At 52.9% G+C, this 20,659-nt stretch overlaps 1 protein-coding gene across 3 annotated transcripts in view; it reads right to left on the bottom strand.

Annotated features, from left to right (window-relative positions):
* The window catches only part of ZHX2 (zinc fingers and homeoboxes 2), a 155,970-nt gene that overhangs the window by 69,576 nt on the left and 65,735 nt on the right, over positions 1–20,659 (bottom strand). For all 3 annotated transcript variants that reach the window (XM_032316888.1, XM_032316889.1, XM_032316891.1), the window contains exon 2: positions 15,092–15,162. The gene's annotated coding sequence lies outside the window, so the exon portion shown is untranslated. The remainder of the gene's footprint in view (positions 1–15,091; positions 15,163–20,659) is intronic.

The following is a 20,659-nucleotide window of genomic DNA, read 5'->3' as shown; positions in this document are numbered from 1 at the left end:
AGCAGGGAGACCTTGGCACGTCACCTGTCCTCACGGACTCCTTGGTATCTTTATTCCCCGAGATCTCTTCAGGATCCCACTCTCATCCCCGATAAGGATTCTGTCCACAAACTACACTTGCCAAGCCCTACTTTGTTTCCATTTGTGATTCATCCAAACTGCTCCTAGTAATGGCAACAGGTAGCATCTACCCCATGCTTCGTCTGTTCCTTCCAGAGACTGCTGGAAACCCGTGACAGGGACGAACTGCTCGATTCTCTTACCATTTGTTTTTCTTTTTATTTATTTATAATTTATTAATTTTTTTTAAAGATTTTATTTTATTTGTTTGACAGAGATCACAAGTAGGCAGAGAGGCAGGCACAGAGAGAAGAAGAAAAGCAGGCTCCCCACCGGGCAGGGAGCCTGATGTGGGGCTCTACCCCAGGACGCTGGAATCATGACCTGAGCCGAAGGCAGAGGCTTTAACCCACTAAGCCACCCAGGCACCCCTTCTTTTTCTTTTTAAAAGATTTTATTTACTTATTAGACAGACAGAGATCACAAGCAGGCAGAGAGGCAGGCAGAGAGAAAGGAAGGGAAGCAGGCTCCTTGCTGAGCAGAGAGCCAGCTACAAGACTCGATCTCAGGACCCTGGAATCATGACCTGAGCCAAAGGCAGAGGCTTTAACCCACTGAGCCTCCCAGGCGCCCCTCTCTCACCATTTCTAAGAGGTAAACACTATTCACCCCACTTGCCAGAGGGGCAAAAAGAGGCACAGAGAAATAAAGTAACCTCCCCAAGATCACACAGATAGTAAATGATAAAACAGAAATCTGGACCCAAGATTCTGACTGAACATAGAGGAATGGTTTTGGTTTGTGTTGGCCTTGACCTCTTTTGCCTCCCATAAAGGCTGGCAGCCAAACGCCACTGCTCCAGCCTTTGTTTTTTTGTTTTTTTTAACTGTAAAGCAGATACTCATCCCTGCTCCAACCTCCCTCCAGGAGTTTAAAGGCGCTGATGTCAAGACGCTTAGAAAGCTTCACCGAGACCTGGTGTGTGAGGAGGACGGAGGGGCTCCCGTGAGCAACAACGCTAACCGCTGGCAAGAACGCATCCGAACCAGAGGAATTTGGTCATCGAGGTCGTTCAGGGTTCATCAAGTGGGAGGACTTACAGAGATGACATCACTGCCTTCCGAGTCATCGGGCTCAGGGGACTCCAGCTTTGGTAGGATTTTTCTCCCTGTTGTTTTCGGGGGTGTGAACCCAGGGGTTCTCAAACATGGAGCTCCTGCTGTTCCAGGGACCCGATGCCTGGCCAGCATCTGTTTTCCTTGCTCGTTAGAGTGGGGGCAGGGTTTTACCTTTGCTTCTCTGGGGCACGTTCTCTCCACTGTGCTTCTCCATCTCAAGCTTCCAGAGGGACAATGGTGGCTTGTATTATCAGTGTCCTTGCTGAATCTTCCTGTGGGAAGCAGAAACTCCCGGGCTCTGGGGGTGGGCAGCCTGTGTCCAAGCCCCAGCTCTGCCGTGGGGGGACCTCTGGCAAGGCACTCTGTCACTGAACCTTAGCTTCCCAGTGATAAAAATGGGGTAAGAATGGTACTTCTCTCAGAGTGGTTTTGAGGATTAAGGGAGAGTGCTAGGAGCACTTCCAACTCAAGAATCTCAGTCATTCATTATACACTCATTTCCATCTCATGACCGCCCAATCAGGGAGGTAAGATTCTCCCCAGAGGCCCAGGGAGTCAGGGAAGTGACATATCCAAGGCCACATGTCTACCAGAGGCAGAGCCGGGATCTGAACGCCGTCCCTATGGCTGAGCTGGAGATCAGAGGTGGGAGAGAGAGACAGAGCGAGGGAGGGAGAGAGCTGCATTCCACACCTGGCTATGTCACTCTGAGAAAATCACTTCGGCTCCCTGGGCCTCAGTTTCCTCATCTGGGAAGTGGGAACAATGCCAGTCCTTACTTCTATGAGAAGTATCAAGCATGACATACATTCAAGGTATTGGGCTACTATTAAAAAAAAAAAAAAGATGTGGAATAAAAAAGAATTCCTTAGATAGATCTTCGTTTCGTTTGACCTGTATTTCTAGACAAACTGCCTTTAGGGCAAACCTTGGGTAGCAAGTTCTGCCAGCAGGCACATGGCTAACCTTGAGCTCCCAGAGGCGTACTGTCCCTGCTCCGTGGAGAAGCAGCTTAGGACAAGCCGTGTATCTGAACCAAGTGCTGCTGGGAGTATGCCAGGTCCCCCTTTCCTCTCTAGTGATGGGTCCTACTGGTCACTGCAGGCACCATGGGTCAGGGATCAGGTGTCATGTTGAAGACAAAGATGCTGACTTAAACGCCCGGCATCGAGGACTCCCTTTGCAGTCAAGGTGACCTTGTAGCTCCTAGACCAGAAGAAATGATAGGACTATTCCAAGTTTGTCTTTGAGGATTCCCCCTCCGTAACCTTGGACCCGTAACCTTGCTAAGGCCTCCCACTGTGACCCTGGCCATGTGACTTGCGTTGGCCTACTGGATGTCTGCTAGCAGACAAGATGCAAGACAAGGCTTGCAGAAGCGCTGGCCCCTTCCAGCTTATGCCCTTGCTCCTCGGCCACCACCATGAGAACATGCCTGAGCAAGAGGCAGGGCTAACCACGTGTGGTGCCTGCTCGCCTCACCCCTGTCGCCCCAGCTGAGGTCATCTTAGATCAGCCAATCCCAAAGATCTGGGTAAACCCAGCCACGATCAGCAGAGTCACTTAACCTTTAGCTAAGGTATCCAACTGCTGGGTTCATGAGCGAACCCAACCCACAAAGGCTAACACCTGAAGATTAGAAGCTAACTAAACGCTTCTTGTCATTCACTAGTGAGGCTGGTGGCTGGCTGTTAGGAAGGGTTCTCATGGCGATAAGTAATGGATACACACACATCCATATGTGCATATTAAAAAGTACAGTATGCTCTGGGTTTGGTTAGAATTTGCTACACAATCTAAACTATCCTTTCTCTGCTGTTGGAGATACTGGCGCAAAATGTTTCCATTTTCCATACACACACCCGCTTAATGTAGTAGACACTGTCGCATCATGCCAACGAAATCCCGATACAAGACCATGGAAAATTCGAAAGGCTTTTCTCTCCCCCTTATGTCTCACCCTTCCTCTTCCAATCCACTTTTTAAAAATAAAACTCTAAAGTATATTTTAAATGGACAGGTCCTATTTATGAGAATCATCCATTCCAGGTCAAGAATCTGCCTTTTGGTGAATCCCCCAGACCGTGGTTTTCCTCCAAATGCCCCCCAGAGTCCTCCTCCTTAGAATTGTTCCTCTGCCTTCACATCCTGTCCTTTAACTGTGAAGAGGCAGGTGCCCAGCCAGCCCTCCCAGGGGCTGCCAGCGGGATCCTGTGCCCCGTCCCCAGTGCCACTCCCACCTTTTGCCAGGTGACAATCACAGACCAACTACACCCCTCTCCCCCTTCCTAGCAGCCCCAAATTCGGGCAAGCTCCCTAACCCCTGTGAGCCCCAGCCTCCCCGTCTGCAGGGCGGCAAAGGTAAGGAGAGGCCTTAGCTCATGGGACTGCCATGAGCTAAATGAGATAGTACGATGCCAGCACACGCGGCATTGTGCGAGGCACGGTAAGCCCTTGATAGATGTGAGCTATTATTATAATTGTATGCATGGTGCCATGGGAACCTGAAATTCTGGCGAGCAGTTACTTAATACTTACCATGTGCCTACTGTTTTGAGTATTTTAGGAACTGTTTTCGTGCTTTTTATACGTTTATTTCATTTTTTAAACCTCATGACAACAGTTTGTCGTATAGGTAGTGTTATCTCCAGTTTCTGGATGGAAAAAAAAAAAAAAAAAAAAAACAGAGGCACAGAGAAGTTAAGTAACCTCCCTAAGAGCACACAGCCAACAGATCGCCCTGACAGCCCTCTCCATTCTCCCTACTTTATTATAGTTCTTCACCCATCCTTCCCACTGGGGGTCCGGAATGTGTAATTAATTTGTGCCTTCTCAGTGCTTAGCACATGTCAGACCATCGTGTTAGGGGAGGCTGCCACAGAACGTTCTGTGTCCCCCCAGTCTTTTCTCTTTCGGCATCGGCCCCCTTGAGGGCAGAGGACTGGGTCTCCTGATCCCTGCACCTGCTCTTTCCTGAATCGGCCGGGTGGGACCAGATGGTGCCTTGGAGAGGAAACGAGCTCCTTCTCACAGTGGCACACACATGCTCCGGGCTCTCCACACGCCGTCTCACAATCCAGCTGGATTCAAGACACAGGAAGCAAACAAGGCTTTCAGCAGCCTCGGGCGAGCAGGGGTGAAATTAGTAGATTGGTGTACAAAGAAGCGTTTAATAATGCTATCACGCTACCCGTCCTCACGGAGCCGTTGTGACATTCTGCATTAAAGAAGGGACGACTCTCCGTTGCTGCACCGAACGGAGGCCTGGCATCACGCGGGCTCCCAGCCCCCAGAACACTTGTATTTTCTGGCGACGGATGGTGTGCATAGAGGGATCAGGGGAAACTGATGGCCTCATACAGAAATGTCCTCGTAGACCCCTTGAAGCCCTTTGTAATGCGGTTGCTCTTCTCCTTGACTGTTGGGAGCATCATTTTTGTTAACTATTAAGGAGCTGTTTGTTGAACTAATGTCGCCATGGCAACTGGGTGGGGGGAGGGGTACTGTCATAGTCTGGTGCTGCCCAAATTATAGCATATTAATCAAGTATGTGATGCAATTTAATGAGTCTCCCTGTGTGCCTCCCCATCACAATGAACTAGAGGACCCGGGACCTGGGGTTTGCCCCCGTTGTCACTGTTAAAGAGATGTTCCCTCACCAGTCCCTGGTGTACTGTTTGCTGCATAGATGGATGGATGGATGGATGGACAGAAGGATGGATGGATGGACAGAAGGATGGACGGATGGATGGAAGCCGGAACCAAAATTGTCCACATACTCATTCGAGCTGTTTCTGCCCACTCTCACAGTGAGAAGGACTTTTGCCAGAAAAGTTAGGGAAAGTCAGAGAGGTCAGGAAAGTAACGGGGACAGCCATGGTCAACAGTTTCCTTGCCCAAAAGGAGGACCGATGGCAACAACAAAGAGGCAGCGCACAGGCTCAGACCGCCTGGGTTCAAATCCCAGCTCCGTCTCCTCCCCCTGTGCCGCTCGTGAGGGAGTGGCCGCTCTCCCAAGCTGCTTGTTTCCCCACATGTCAGAGGGGTCATGACCATGCGTGCTCAGAGGGCCGGTGACGGGGATTACAGTCCAGATTCCACGGCGCTTGGCCAGAGTACGTGCCCGATCACATACTGACCATCACCCCTGCCCTGCCACTACTGGGAGGAAAAGCCCCAAGAGAGGCCCCATGGTGCTTTCATGGTCTAAAGGTCTAACTGGGCCCTGACCATCCAGGGCAGGATCCAAACCCAGGTCTGGTCAACTCTGCTGCCACGCCATGTTCTTTCTGAGGTCGGCAAACATTTTCTGGAAAGGGCCAGATAGTCAATATTTTAGGCTTGGTGGGTCACATGCAGTCTCTGTTGCGCATATATATATATATATATATATATATATATATTTAAAATCCTTTAAAAATATAAAACCATTCTTAGCACACAGGCTGCTCAGAGATAGGCATAGCTGGCTGATCCTTGCCATGCTGTCTTAGGAGGAAACAGGAAAAAGAGGAAAGCAAAGTGAAAGGCGACGCATACATGGCTTCTTCTCCCACCTAAGAGCGGGCTGAAGCTACACACAAAAAAAGAAAAACTTGGGCCTAGGAATTTGTTTGACTTTAAAAAACAAAAGAAAACCAGCCCCGGTGATGCCTTGCAGTCCTGCACTGCTCATTCTAGAGTTTACGAAGGGAGGCACAGAAAAGTAGGGTGACTTGGCCAAGGTCATGCTGCTAGTAAAGGACAGAGCCGGCACATAAACCCAGAGGCCTGGCGCCAGACCGCTTTCCCACCACCCCAGCCATCCGCCTCCACGACGCTGGAAACAATCTCTGTGCTCTATCATTTTGAGATTCCGGACATCCTCCACCAGCTGACCTGGGAAGAAGCCAGCCTCTGGGGTCTGGTCGGTCTGTGATCCTGTCCCCGCTCTACTGTTACTGAGTCTGTGACCTTGGAAATGATGAACCTTTTGGTCTTCAGTGTCCTTCTGGTAAAGTGGGGGATATTGGCTGTACGCTCCCTCTGGGTGGTTATGAGTTTAGCAAATGGCCTTGGACGTGCCCAGTGCTAGGCAAATGTCACAACAGTTATGACAATGACGGTGGCAGGAGAGAAAAGCAGCCCCCAGAGAGGCTCAAGCCCTAATCCCCAGAATCTGTGAATGTGTTACTTTAAATGGCAAAGAGGAATTAAGGTTGCCAATCAGCTGACTTTAAAATAAAGAGAGTACATGGATTATCTGGGTAGGCACAATGCATCCCAAGAGTTGTTAGAGGCTGAAAAGATGGGCAGAAGAATCAGTTTCAGAGTGATGCAGCAGGAGGAAAACTCGACTGGCCATCGCTGGCTTTGAAGATGGAAGAGGCCATGAACTAAGGAATTAGGGAAGCTTCGAAAAGCTGGAAAAGGCAAGCCATGGAATTCACCCCCAGAGCCTCCAGAAAGGCATGCATCTTGCTGACACCCTGATTTTAGCTCAGTGAGACCTCTTTCAGACTTCTGACCTCCAGGACTGTAAGCTTGTGTGGTTTCAGGCACAAAGTATTTGTTACCACAGCAAAGGGAAAGAGGGAACTGACACACCATTTGTGACAGAAAGGAGAAGCCTCCTGTGTGTGCTCACCAGCGCTGTTCAACCAGCCACCCTGGGCTTCCGCTGGGTGGGACGTGCGACCCAAACCCCTCCATTCCAGGACACTTGCTGGGATGGCCGTCAAAGCCAAGCCCTCTTCCCATGGGGGTTGCCGAGAGAAGCTGCTGGATCTTTGGGGGAAACTGGGCTGGGCGAATCCCGCACAGAAGACATCGGAGTCTCGGGATGGGGAGAAGCGAAGCCTGCTGACATGGTTTAGGTCCTGCTGGGCTCAAAGCCAGGCCAGCTCAGACTTTTCAATTACATGAACTGCTTTTTTGTTTTGGACTTCCATCAGCTTGAATTAGCTCTTCAGCTTGTAAGTGAACGTCTGACTAATATCATCAAATACCCACTTAAGTACTGTTACCTACTAGTTTCAACTGTTATCATTTCCTCGGCCAGTGATGTCTGGGCTCGGAAAGACCACAGAACCGGGTTGAGGGCAGGGCTGAAGGGCGGGGCGTCAGACAGACACAGGGGAAGGCGGGACACCATCTCTCCTGGAGCAGGAGCAAGAGGAGCTGGAGGAAGGAGCAAAGCCCCTCACACATCCGAATGGGAGTGGGATGTGAACTCACACCCAAACCTGTGGAGAAGCACCCCCCCCCCCATGGGGTCTTCACGTCTAGTCCAGCAGGCCTGAGCACATTTCAGATTGGTGGCACCTGGGACAGTGGTAGCTTGGTTTCCCAAAGGAGTACTTTTTTTTTTTTTTTTTTCTGGTCTTGCCTCTTAAATACCGATAGCATCTGGGTTCTGTTTTCTGCTCTGAGCCATCCCCGAGAGAGAATGAAATCACCCCGTGGCCTTGCCTTGCCCCTCTGTCAGCTGTCTGTCCATCTTTGAGCCTCCCCAGTCGGCTGGAGGGATGTGGCACGTGCCCTTTGGTGATGGTGACAGTTGCCCATGCTGATTTTTCACGGGACAGTGAGGGCGGGGTGGGGGGTAAGCCACCGTTGGGGAGGGTGACACAGTTTGAGAAGAACCCAGATGATGGTTATCTCTTCCTCCCCCAGGACTACCCCCATCAGGGTGACAACCACAGACTTAGATATGGATGACTCCTGAATTAGTCCACCCTGTCCTGAAATGGCCTATGCCCGTGTTGGACATTTCCAGCACGATGGTGACACAAATGCTGACACCGAAACTAACAGCAAGACCGCTGCTAATGGGACGCAAGCATCCTCTTACTGAGCACTCACTCTGTGCCAGCCATAGCTCCTGATGCTCCTGCACTGACCTGTACAGCCTCTCAGGCAGCTAAGAACTGCATAATCCCCATTACACAGATGAAGACACTGAGGCTCTGGACAAGGAAATGACCCCTCCAGGGTCACACCGCTAGTAAGTAGCCGAGTCAGGATTTGGATTGCTGCCGTTGGGACTCCCTGAGACCAGCCGCTTCACCATCGCTCTCCACTGCCTCCCAGTCTCTGGGCATCCCACAAGTGCGTCAAATACTTGTGTACCGCCTGGCACGTTCTCCCTCTCTGTCCGCTCCCCAGCTCAGCAGGATCACTCCCAGGTTTCTAAGCCAGGCTCTGAGGGCTCCCTCTTGACCCCCCTATCCTCACTTTCTGTGTTCCAGGCCAATCAATGCTTTCTCTGAATGGGACCCTGGGGGCAACTCTCATTGCTCTACCCCTGCTGTGACTGCCCCCCCCACCCCGCCATGCCTTCTCTCTAGGGCCAGCTCTCGCTGCTGCCTTCCAACCGCATCTGTCTGTCTGTGTGACCATCCTGCCTTTGCTCTGTCCTACCTGCAGCCCACCCTCTGCGCTGTGACCACATTCCATTTCTAAACCGGAGACCGCATCACATCACCTGCCTGGTTTCAAACTTCTGAAAGCTGCTTGCTGCTTCCTCCAGGCAGTCCAATCCTGAGCATGGTGTCTGAGATCTCCGGGCTTTGACTCATCTGACCTGGCCCATCTCAACTGCCGTGGGCTCCCCCATCAGGCTCTATACCTCCTCCAGCCAACACGGGACTAACGGGACCCTCCAAATATCCCAGACTTACTCTCCCTCTGCGCCTCTGGGCACGCTTCCCCGACTTCCTAATCCACAAATCCTTCCCCTCCCTCTGGCTCTAGCCCAGAGCCTCCTGGAGAACAACCCCCCCCCCCCCCCCCCCCCCCGCCGGGCAGAATGAAGGACTTTGTTTCTGTGGTTGGGAAGCTCACAGTCTTCGTGTCAATCCGGGGATCACAGGACACACTGATTTCTGCACTGATTTACTGACCGATTTTGATTTACTGACTCTGCGCCTGTCCCCGCTGCAAGCACATTCCACAAACTCAGTCGTCGCCACCACCCTGGAGTTGGGGCCATAAGGTCCATGGGAATCCAGAGCGGGGGGACAAGAGCCTCAGAGGAAGCTGCTGGACGTGCTGAGGGGACACCTCTGCCTGCCCGGGGCCTCCAGGTGCCAGCTCCTCAGGGGAGCCTATGCTGGCCATGCCCTCTGACCTCAAGACCCCGCTCCCCTCCCCACCGAACCCCCACAGCACTCTAGGCCCCATCCTCAGGAGCAATGAGATGAGGCTGGACAAGGACAAGGAGCGGGAACCGTGGCAGAGTTAGGACACAGGGAGTGGAGGCTCAGGAGGAAGAAGGAGAGGGAGAGGGAGGGACCCACTCGTCTTTCGCTGGCCAGGCCTTCTCCTGGGGTGGGGCAAAGGAGGCTCCTCGGGCAGGGAAGCATGGCATGGGCTGCAGAACCATTCCGCTCCAGGCCTCAGGAGAGAGGACAACAGAGAAGCATGAGGTTGTCCAGGCCAGGGCCAGAGAGGATGGGGCAGACGCTCCGGGAGGCCGGGAGACAGGGTGTGCGTGCACTGCTCTGTTGCCCCCTTAGAACCTCTCCTCTCAGCCAATAAGCCGGGAGTCCTACAAATTCTCCTGAGCCTCCCAGGCCTGCCCCCTTTCCCCGCCAGTCGCTGGCTTCTGTGACCAGGGGTCTCATTCCTCCAGCCGTGGGGGTTCCTCTCCCTGCCTCAAAGATTTAATTGGCCTTCATTTTTCTTAAGTGAGAACTTCAGCTTTCTCCTGAAGATTGTCAGGGGCTAAGGCCGAAACGGGAGTTCCATTTCAAATTTCTTACCCGTTTTTAACAAGTAGATGCCCTCCTTTGGCATGCCTCCACTCCAATCACTTCGTATCTATCTGACACTTGGCCACCTTCGCTGTCCCGACTCTCCCTATACTGGGTGTGGCGTTTGGATTTTGACATTGCTGAGTCCAAGGGAAGATGTGGACATGGTCTGCTCCCCGTGTGGCTTGGCATCCTCTGGACAGACGTGCAACGAAAGCCTTCACACACATGCCCTTCAGGACCCCGGGAACATCTGCTACTCCATCCAGAGGACCAAGGGTAACTCAAGTTTAAGGTTTAAGGGGACCTCTCCCATTGAAAAATCATTGAGAATAAGAAGGAAGAGCCTCTGAGAAAAGCTAACGGGAGTCATTCGAAAAGTATGGTGCTATTTTAAAAAAATCTATCTGTAACAGCATTTTCTCGAACATATTGTAAGAAGAGAGCTATGCTTTCAGGGGGACTATAGATAGGAGGTGGTACGGGGGAGAAGGAAGAGCAGTGTTTTGACCATCTTTTTGGGAGCGAGATCGCCTGCGAGGTCTCTTCCGCCTTTTGTCTCACTTCCTCTCCCGGACAGCCCTGTGGGGTGTATTATTTCCCCATTTTACAGATCGAGAAACTCAGGGAAAATCTAGTTCTGGACTGTTTCGTCTCATCTTGTGCATATAATTCTGCAAAAACAGCTTATTCCCAGCGAGTGCAGCCAAGTCTAATTCAAATTCTCTGGCAATTTGAAATAGAAGCCAAGCTGCCCATTGAATGATTTTCTACCTCAAAAACATCCCGCTTTCATTAGCGTTTCGGTCGTACCCATCGTCGGCGCCCAGAGTACGCGTCCTAGAATGGGTCAGGCACGCTCAGTCGTGTGGTCAGACTTGCTGAGCATGGATCACTGTGGTCCCCTGCACTGGGGCCAGTTACTTAGTTGCTAGCTCATTTGATTCCATTCACTGAAAGGGAAAAGTGCCCCTGTATCCAGGAGCCGCCCGACGATGAAGACTTCTCACTTACTTGGGTTGGCTCTAACGTGGTCCAGGTTAATGAAGCTGAGCCTAGGCTTTGCCTCTCTGATGCAAAACAAGGCTGCTGATAGGAAAGTCCAAAGTATGGGGGTAGCGAGTGACTGGTTTTAGAAACTGCTTTATGCAGGGATCCAAGAACTGGCCGGGATGCCACAAGTCCTCTCTCCCATCACGGCTGCCTCAGCAGACATCACTAATCCATTGTAGCACACCATTTCCTGATATTCCCCAGACTCCTTCACAACACCCTGCCCCTGCAGACATGAGCAATTGATCGGAGTCCAAAAGATGAAATCTATTTACCATCCCTGCCCTAGCCCAGTATCTCATCTAAACAGAGGCAGCACAGAAGCTGAGAGAAGCTGCAGCCATGACAGAGCCAGGGACTGGGGCTTCTTTCCTCTGAATGCTTCCCCTTTGAAGCTGCCCAGGAAGGTCCTTCATCCCTGGTCCCTTCCCACTAAAGGTACCAGTGAAGTGGGGGTCACTTGCCAAAATGTCAGACATTTTTTAAGAGCCCGCAGGCAAGGCGGGATGGTGGTGGTGGTGGGGGGCGGCAGTGCCTGGGCCCTAGATGGCTTTGGCTCACACTACAGTCCTACAATCCAGCTAGGGTCACAGCATGATGGGCAGGGACAAAAGGCAGGCCCATGGATGAGCTCATTCTATAGTCCAGGTCTACTGCTAATGCCTGATAAATGTCTCAGGCAAATGCAATTTATTTTTTTTTAAAAGAAAACGTAACAGCAAAGAGTTTACTGAAAGGGAAAGTACATACTCAAGAAGGGAGTGCGAGCGGGCTCTGAGAGGGAGCCGCCCCAGGAGGCTTGGGTCTCACCTACTTGTAGGGAGGTTAAAGGGAGGGGCTGAACTTTCACGGGAGGGATGGGGGGTTTCCCCTGGAGTGTGGAGCTCTGGGGAACCTCGCCCACACTTACTTTTGGTCACTTGACGCATGCGTCCTAGCTGCACCTGCGCTTTGTGCTCTCTAGCGCCCCTGGTGGAGGGGTCATCCTCAGTCACTAAGACTCGCACATGCTTGGGTCTCCATAAAAGGTGCCTGGCGTTTTTATTCTTGTTAGGTCTCTGACTGCCCCTTCTCTGTTGCTTACTGCCTGCCATCCTGTTTTAACTCCTGTTCCCTGATCCCTATGCTACCCCGCCTGTAACACCATCACCCTGCCTCTCCACACACTTCTCTCCTTTGGGTCCTGGGCTCCCCACACCTGCGGGATGCACACCTATGCAGCGGGCACTCCTTGACCCATGCTGGAGACGCGGGGCTCGCTCGGCCTGTTGGCACTTGGCCCACACCCGAACAGCCTAGAGCACACCCTGGGAGAAGGTACCCCACCTCTGGGTTTCAGAGGTGGCCACTTGAATGGGCCGGCAGTATGTCCCCATTTAGCCTGCCTGCCTAGTGTTATCTCCCGCTTTTCTGGCAGTCCAAGCTGCGCAGGTGTCTCTTAGTGGTGTGTACCCATACCATCCTCCAGGGGCCCCCCGGCAATGCCGTCTAGATCCTTCTAGGTCTGCCTGCAGGGCAAATACGGGCACTTGTGGAGTGTGAGGCTTGGACTTTCACAGATGCTAGCTATACCCAGTTCAGGCAAGTGCAATTTTTATCTGATCCCTGCTACCGGTCCCAGTGTGGTGCGTGGCGCCTTTTATAAACTGAAGCATTGTTCTGAGAATCTGTCTCCCAGCTGAAGAGGCAGCCAGACCTCACTCAGGAGGGGATGGGGGAGGGGGCACTGGCTGTGAGGCTCAAGTTCATGCCACCCAAACTCAGCTCTTAAATGATTTTCCATCTGTATCAACAGAATCTTTCTTCTGTACGGTGCTTTTCAAGTTGTTAAGATCATTTGCAAGAGGAGGAGGCTTACCCTGGCTTTCAGTTCACTTCGGGACAGGGAGGTCCTGAGAAGTCAGACCACTTTCCAGGAGGGCCCCCAACAAGTAATAAATGGCTGAGCAGCCCCTGCCTTCCGCTGGGTGCCGGGATTACAACAGCGCATCAGAGACAGCGCTGGGACAAACGGAGACCTCTTCTCATAGCATCTCCATTTTACAGAGTGGGCTCAGGGGTGCAATAGCTTCCCTGTCCCCCCAAACCCCAGTTAAGCTTGGGCTCCTGACTCCCAGCCCAGAGCTCTGTCTTCTGCCTCACGCTGTCCCAACACTGAACATTCATCCAGGGTCATGTCCCTCATGTAGAAGACTAGGGCTCCTGTTTATTGGGCACTTACTATGTACTGGCGCAGGGCCAAGCCACTGGATAGGAGTTGATTCATGGACTCCTCCCAGCCACCCTCTGTGGTAGGTATCACAATCCTGCTATCAGCCGAGAAGACTGAAGTATATAAGATCATGGCCCCCGACCTCGCAGCTAGTGGAAGAGGCAGGATTTGAACCTGGGGCGATGGACTACAGGAGCCCTGCTCCTCTTAACTAGCCATCACCTCCCATGGTGCCTCCCCATCACTTTCCTTTCTGGTCATTTGACGATCACTTACTGAGCACCTACTATGTGCCAAGTCCTGTGAATCAAAGACACAGCCCCTGCCTTCAAAGCCCCACTCCTGCTTAAAGCTTTGCCAAGAAAGCATCAAGGCATGGCTCACAAGTGTTGCTCAGGCCTCCCTTCCCCTCCCATTCGTTGTTTCCCACCCACTCCCCGCCAGCCCCCCACAGTGCTCAGGACTCAGCTGAATAGAGTCTACGCACAATGACTGTCAAATGTCAAACTCAATTCTCATCCGTGTTGTCAGTTTCTTAAAGAAAACCTGTCTCCAGCCTCCCACGGCTCCCTGTCCTCAGGGGTCCTTGATAAAAATTTACAGCTGCTGCTGACCCAGGCCCAGGGCAAGAAGACCCAGTCACAAAGCACAAAGGAAGCCCGGGGGCCCATTCCTCAGACCATCCCGTTCCCAGTGCGTGTCCCTCCAGCCCAAATTCTGCACCTGGGTCTGGGGAGTGATTCTTCTCACGCTAGCTTGAGTCTGTGGTACTGGTCTTGCCAAAGAGCCCCGGCGCCCTTAGGAAGCCACCCCCACTGTCCTCCCGCAGCCTAGGGTACTAGGGGAATCCTGCCACAGCGGCCCCCATGGCTTTTTCTTCTGGTCTGTGTGGCCTGGATCAAAGCTCTTGATGGGAGGACTAGCTGGTTAATCTTTGGGTGGTCTTTTTGGCAGGGGACAGGGCTCCCCAGAGCCTCTAATCAAAATGGCCACCGTGCTTGGAGAGTTGTCCATTCTATCACGGCCGTGAGGCGCCGTCATATGTGTGGCTGTCTGACGGTAGCTCGGGTACAGCAGGGGCCGACAGACAATAGGTCTTAGGAAGACGCGACGGTCATCTCACCCAGCAACTTCCAAACAGTTTTACCGCAGAACCCCACCAAACAGGCAGTGCTGAGAGAGTGCGCGCTCACAAGCCGCCCACCCCTCACCTACTACCCCTGGGGGTTCCAGGGCATCCCGGCCACAGAGTCAGTCTGTAAGACCCTGCCCCAGTCCAGACTGCTCCTTTCTTCAAATTGATGCTTCTGCAACCCACACTTGCATTCTCCCAGTGACAGGGAACTCACTACTTCTAGTTGATGCCTATTTCACCTCGGTGTACCTTTTTTGTTAGGAATTCGTCCTTAGGCTGGGCCAAAGCTGCCCATTCTTCAGCAACAGCCCTGCAAATGCGCAAAGGTGGCTTTCTCACCTCTCATTGGTCAGGTCTCTTCAGGGCCAGGGGGTGACAAACCTGTGAATCAGGTTATTCCCTCTCTGTTCTAAGATTATCTCCCTAGTCCTGGTTAGAGGTTCCCTGGACACAGTTCCAAGCCCGGGCCCTCTGGATGGCCCATCTGAGCTGCTGTCATGCGAGCAGAGAACGGAAACCCAGGCACCTACAGCCTCGGTTTGCTTCTAGGGAGGGACTGGCAGGGCCCCAGTGAATTCCAAGGGACTCACACCTGGGTTCTCTGCACTGCGCCATTTCTAGGTCCACCTAGAGGGAAGCAAGAGTCCGAGCTGCGAAAGCCAGCTGCCCCCACCCCAGACAGGCTCCGGGTCTGGCTGCCCCACGCCCCGTCCTCATTCCCTTTCCCTTCTTGAAACCCAACGGAGGCCCAGCCTCCGGCCAACACGTGGTGACTCACCAGTCCCGGATCGCTTACATCCTGGGAATCTCGGTACGTGTTGACTCCAAGAGCAGTCGGTGTGTCAAGACCTACAAAGAAGAGAAACTCAGTATTAAAAGCAGGGCAGAGCCACTGGGTATCCACCGGTCGTTCCAGGCAGCCCAGCGGCCCCGGGAGACTGGGACGGAGAGCCCGGACGGGAAAGGATAGGAAAGGCAAGGAAATGGGAAGGACGAAGCTGCTCATTAAACCAACCTCAAAACCTCTGGGCTTTGCGGTGATGCTGAGAAGGGTGGGGGGAGGGGAAAGACCCTCACCCTGGGTGAGTCAGCAACTCGCTGAGATGCAGGCCTTTCAGGAGAGGGAAACCAGATCAGACGGGGCGGGGTGAGGAGTGTCTCCCGCACCTCACTCCAGCTCTCCTGGAGTCTCTGGGGTCTGTCCTAGCAGCGGCTGGCCGTGTGTGGTTCCATTTTGATGAAGGTGAGGGGAAAAGCCCGGTGCGCAGGCCTCAAGTCCAAAAGATACTGCAGTCCTTAAAACAAAAGCCCCAAATGCGTATTTATATCCTGGGAGACTCCTGCCAAGCGAACCCTGTGTGTGTGCTTTGAAAATTCCTCAGGAGAGCTGTAGCCGGAGGAATAAGGCGTGTGCCCGGCTCGGAGGCTGCGTTCCCAGCATGGCAAGTTGAGGCCTGAGCTCTAGAGGTTTCTGCAGCCGGCAGAGGCCCACCTGCAGCGCACGTGTGCGCGTGGGGCAGCGTGCTGATGAGCGTGGAGGCCGCGCTCCTCGCTCCCCACACCCAGCCTGCCTCCCAAGCAAAACCTGTTTTTTCTTGTTTCCCTAAGAATTCTGCGGTGAGCAGAGGGTTCTCGGCTCATCTATGCCTGTTTGCAAGGAAGAACCTTTTGACCGGCGGTGGGGGACTGGGGAGGAGAATCTTCTCGGCAATACGTCCTGTGGTCGTGTAACCACGCACCGGGCACTGTATTCACCTGCTCTGCTGTTCTTCTAAGGGACGCTTGCCCCGGGAGCTTGCTGGAAGAACAGTGTCTCAGGCCTCACCCAACCCTACAGAGTCGGAACCTGCCTCTGCCACAAGCTTCTCAGGTGATTCCTGGGCACACTAAGGTCTGCAGAGTTCTCCTTGGCAATCTTGGGAGGGATAGTAATATTCATCCCTAACCACAGAAGGAAGGCAGGCAGGCAGGGAGGCAGGCATAGCCCATTCTCCAGGTGAGGGGAAACAGGTTCAAGAAGCTATGATGTGGCTATGGTGGTCTTACGGCCAGTAAGTGGCAGAGCTGATCCAAGGCCATGTTTGTGCGATTTCCAAGCAAGCCAGTGTTCCTCGCCGTGGTGTGATCTTGGATGGAGCCCAGAATGAGGAGGTCGAAGGGGTGGGCTTGGTGGGAGGGCCAAGGGAAGGGCAGTGGGCCAGGGGTGGGTGGACGACCTCAGGCTCCCCAGCAGGAGGGTCCCCGGGATCCCAGAGAGCGCTCAGGGAGGGGGCATCGCACACAGCGGGCTGGTTCCCCTCCTCCCCACTTGCGTGCGGGCCTGCAAAAATGTTCCAACTAAAGGTTCTGGGCCTCCTTCCTGCAGGAGAATTCAAGCTTCTACATTAATACCAGTGGTTAATTAATGCGGATTCCAGGGCCAGCTCTCTGGCCCCCTGTACTTAGAACTACCCATCCAGCGGGAGAGGTCCCCAGGGGACCATTGAACCTTAGTATCCCAGGCACCGATGTGCAGAGAGGCCAATACTCTGCAAAGCCCTTTAGAGTTTAGAAAGAGCTTTTCATCCATCAGCTAATCGCTCCTTTAAAGAACTCGGGGAGTGTCACCAGTGCTATTTTTCAGGTGAGGAAAATGAGGCATGGAGAGGTTAAGTGATTTTTCCGAGGTCACACAGCTTTGGGGTAGCTTGGGTTTGAGGTCCTCTGATAGCTCAGCTGCTCTTGGTGGGCACAGCGATGACGTCACAGGCTTAGGAGCTCTCTGCTCACTTAATGCATTTATGGAAGAGATGCATGGATCAAGAGGAAAATGGTCCACAGCCCACACAGGGGATATGACGGTTCCCTTTCTCCATGGAAACTGGCCAGCTGGGGTGCCTGGTTGATCAGTTACTCACATATTACACGATAGATCGTTCCTTCCACTGCCTTGGCTTCCCTAAGGCAGATGAGCTCACATAGGTAGATGGGGGAATGACGTTGGTCAAATCTGGAGGTTGCAGAGGGTCACGGGCGAAATGTTGCCAGCCCATTCATGTTTGCTCCATGTGATGGCAGCTGGATGCAGAGCACCTGGACACAGCTGGGTGCAGCGGATGCCCACCTGTGCCACTCTCCTCTCGGCTCAGCATGGCCATGGGCTCTGTCTTAGCAACTCCTGTTGCTCAGCTCTCGCAGGTCATGGTGCAAGGGCCATGGGCTAGCCCACCCATCTCGGCTACCCTGCGGCAAAGACTGCAGCTGCCCTTTCACCGGAACTTCTGGGAAAGGCATCCGTCCCCTTCTGCCTTCCCAGCCTTGACCAGTCCCCAGCCCCTTCCATCAAGTCCCCCTCTTCCTTTGTAAAATACAGCCAGCCCTGCAGCGACTCAGGCCCTAGATTACTGATTTTTTTTAATTCAAAATTCAGCATGCCCGTTGAACCGCGCTTGTATCATCAGGAGGATTGTGCTTCAGTACAGACTTGTGTGGGTTGTGAGTGCTCTGCTGTCCCCCCACGGCCCCCCAGAGCGCTGTGATCTTTGAATGTTTTAGAAAGCAAAGTTTTATCAGAATGCCTGTATTATTTTATAACAGAAATGCCTTCATAAGGTCGGTTGCATTATAGGTACTAATATCTACTTATTAAATATCGAGTGTGTTCATCCTAAATCCTGAATATATTAGACATTTGATTAACAGTCATTTCTGGAGTACTCGTATATACCTGATTGTGTGCTAAGCACCGGGGAGACATAAATAAGTAAGATCCAGTCCTCACCTTTCAGAAATTCCCAGTATCAAAAAAAGAGGGAGATAAATTCTAGTGTGAGTTTGAGAAAGGACCGTGTGTGCAGAGGTGGTACGGGGGCTGAGGGTGGGGGTACAGCTCATGGATGCCTCTTTGTCTCAGGATAGAGACCACACTCCTACCCCAGGGCTTCCCAAGCCCTGCGGGGTCCAGCCCTTGCTCATCTCGCCCTGCCTCACCTTGCCCCTCTGTGTTCTGGGCTCCCTGCCTGGCCCCTACTCCGCTATGCCTGGGGCAGCCCCATGGCTCTCCTTAATCTATTTCCTTCAATGTTCTGTCCCCCCCGCTTTCCCTAACTAGCCCTAACCCACCCTGTAGGATTGAGGGAGGCAACACCCGTAACACGCTTAGAAACCCGTCAGCAGGTACATTAGCTACTACTATTACTAATGATATTTATTCTTATCCTTCAGCCGGTGGGCTGCTGCTTCTTGAGCAGAGAGAGGAAGAGCAACTTGCTTGGGGTTGCACAGGGAGTTATTCTCAGAGCTGGGGGGAGTCTCAGTGATTCAGTCCCGTTTTCCCTGTTTATCCTTGGACCCAGCACTGTACCGTCACCCACAAGACGCCGGATCCTAACCAGCATGGGGGAGGGTACTGGCCTCGGAGACGGGACGTCTGAGTCTGAGTCTCACACCCTTGTTCAGTGCCTGCGCGCCTTATTACTCCTCTCCTCCGGACCTCGGCTGCCTTACCGGCCAAGTGGGGCTCTCACAGAACCTCCTCCTTGGGCCACGTGGGGGATCCAGTGCCCTGGTGCACGTGGAAAATGGCAGCTTTCGTGGGGAGCACTGTAAATGGATTAAAGGACGTTTCGATGTCCTTCAAGCTTGAAATGTGCACACGTTTCCAGTCTCCCCGCTCCAGACTCTTTTCACCAGAAAGTGCCTGTCATATGGAGCAAAATCCCAATAAGGAAAAATCTGCCCGTAGGATTTCCCCTACAGCACCCCCCCTTCCCGTTGTGGCCTACTTTAAGCCTATTGGTTGCTAGACACCTGAGGGGGGAAAGGAAAAGCTAGTTGAACAGTTTGTAGGAGAAAAACACCGCCCCCCCCCAACACCGCCACGGTCACTCCCACTAACACAATTTATTCCATTCCATTTCTTCATTCAGCAAACATTTAGCAGATGAGTAAGAAACTCCAGGTCTGGTAAACAGGCCATTATGTCCTGTGGTGATGGCCTCATATTGAGGAAAGGGCAAGGAACCGTGGAATATAGGGGAGGGGGTGAGGGGCTCTGGCCGGGGCTAGTCCAGACTGGACACGAGATTAAGGTCAAGCACAAAAAAGGTGGGAAGCTACAGACACTTCTGTGTAGCTGTCATTCTGCAAGCGGGAGGCGTGGTCTTAAGTTGCCTGTCTTTGCTCCAGACAGTGCTTTACCCTGATAACCAAAGACAGCCTTTAATTCCAAAGAGCATCACTAGCGAGTGACTAGCACGATGTCCGCCACTTCCTGAGCGCTCGTTTTGTGCCAAGCATTGAGCCGAGTCCCCCACACGCCTTTTCTCTCTCCCACGGCAAATCTGAGAAGTACGCATCCACACCTCCATTATACAGATGGAAATCGGAATCTTTCAGTGATCAAATACACTGCCCCAAGTCACAGGAGTCAACTTCCAGCACTGGGGTTTGAACTCTGGACTCACCAGATATAGTCTTTCCAGTGCCCCCCTCCCACCCCTTAATAGGCTCTTAAACTTTGGCTCCATGGCTGGAATTGCTGGCAAACTGGGCCATCTCTCCTCCAAGCCCAACCTACTCTTCTACTAAGATCCCCTCAAGAGCACAGAGGACACAACCTCCCCAAGGGGTGCGGGCACGGCTTGACGCCTCGAACAAGCTGAATTCTACTCTAGAATTGATCTGTTACTCATTTCCAAATATTTCCTCTTCAAACCTGTTCAGTGCAATCAATAGACACTCAGGGAAGAGGTGCCCGGCCCTGGGCTGGGCTGGGTCTGTTTTGCTCTCCGCTGTCTGGGGAGATAAGGTGAGCCTTTGCAGCCGGGTTGGAGCTGGAAACTTCGACGATATTACTGTGCCAATCGTGGCACATGGCCACGGTGGCAAGCTCACCAGGAGGGGCCCCCGGGAATACGGCAGAGGGGGGCGGATCTGAAAGGCAAAGAAAAAGCTGGGGGGGGGGGGTCCCTGCTGGATACAGACACCGGAAGCCAGCTGGAGTCCCCGTAGCCAAGCAGGCCAAAGAAAGAGCAAGCACCAGATCTTTCAGGGACTTGCAGGCATTTTAAGACATCGGGTCCTTCTACCCGTGAGTGATGGGAACTCGCCAAAGAGCTGGGAGCTCCGTGTCTGCAGGACCTGACACATGGCAGCCCTCAAAAGTCATTGTTGAGTGGTCAGTGGAATCCTGCTGACGCCCCCCCCCCACCCCATCCTCCAGCAGTCTGAGAGCCATCCCTGGGACCCTGCCATCTTTACAAAGGCCAACCACAGGGCAATCTGATTTGTGTAGGGCACAATTGTCCCCGGGGCACCTGGCCTGAGCCTCCTTCTGTCAGACCTCAGGGGAACCCTGGCTCCGGTG

Source organism: Mustela erminea, chromosome 16 (assembly GCF_009829155.1).
Source record: "Mustela erminea isolate mMusErm1 chromosome 16, mMusErm1.Pri, whole genome shotgun sequence".
Classification (NCBI taxonomy): domain Eukaryota; kingdom Metazoa; phylum Chordata; class Mammalia; order Carnivora; family Mustelidae; genus Mustela; species Mustela erminea.
This window is presented reverse-complemented; position numbering and strand designations above follow the sequence as displayed.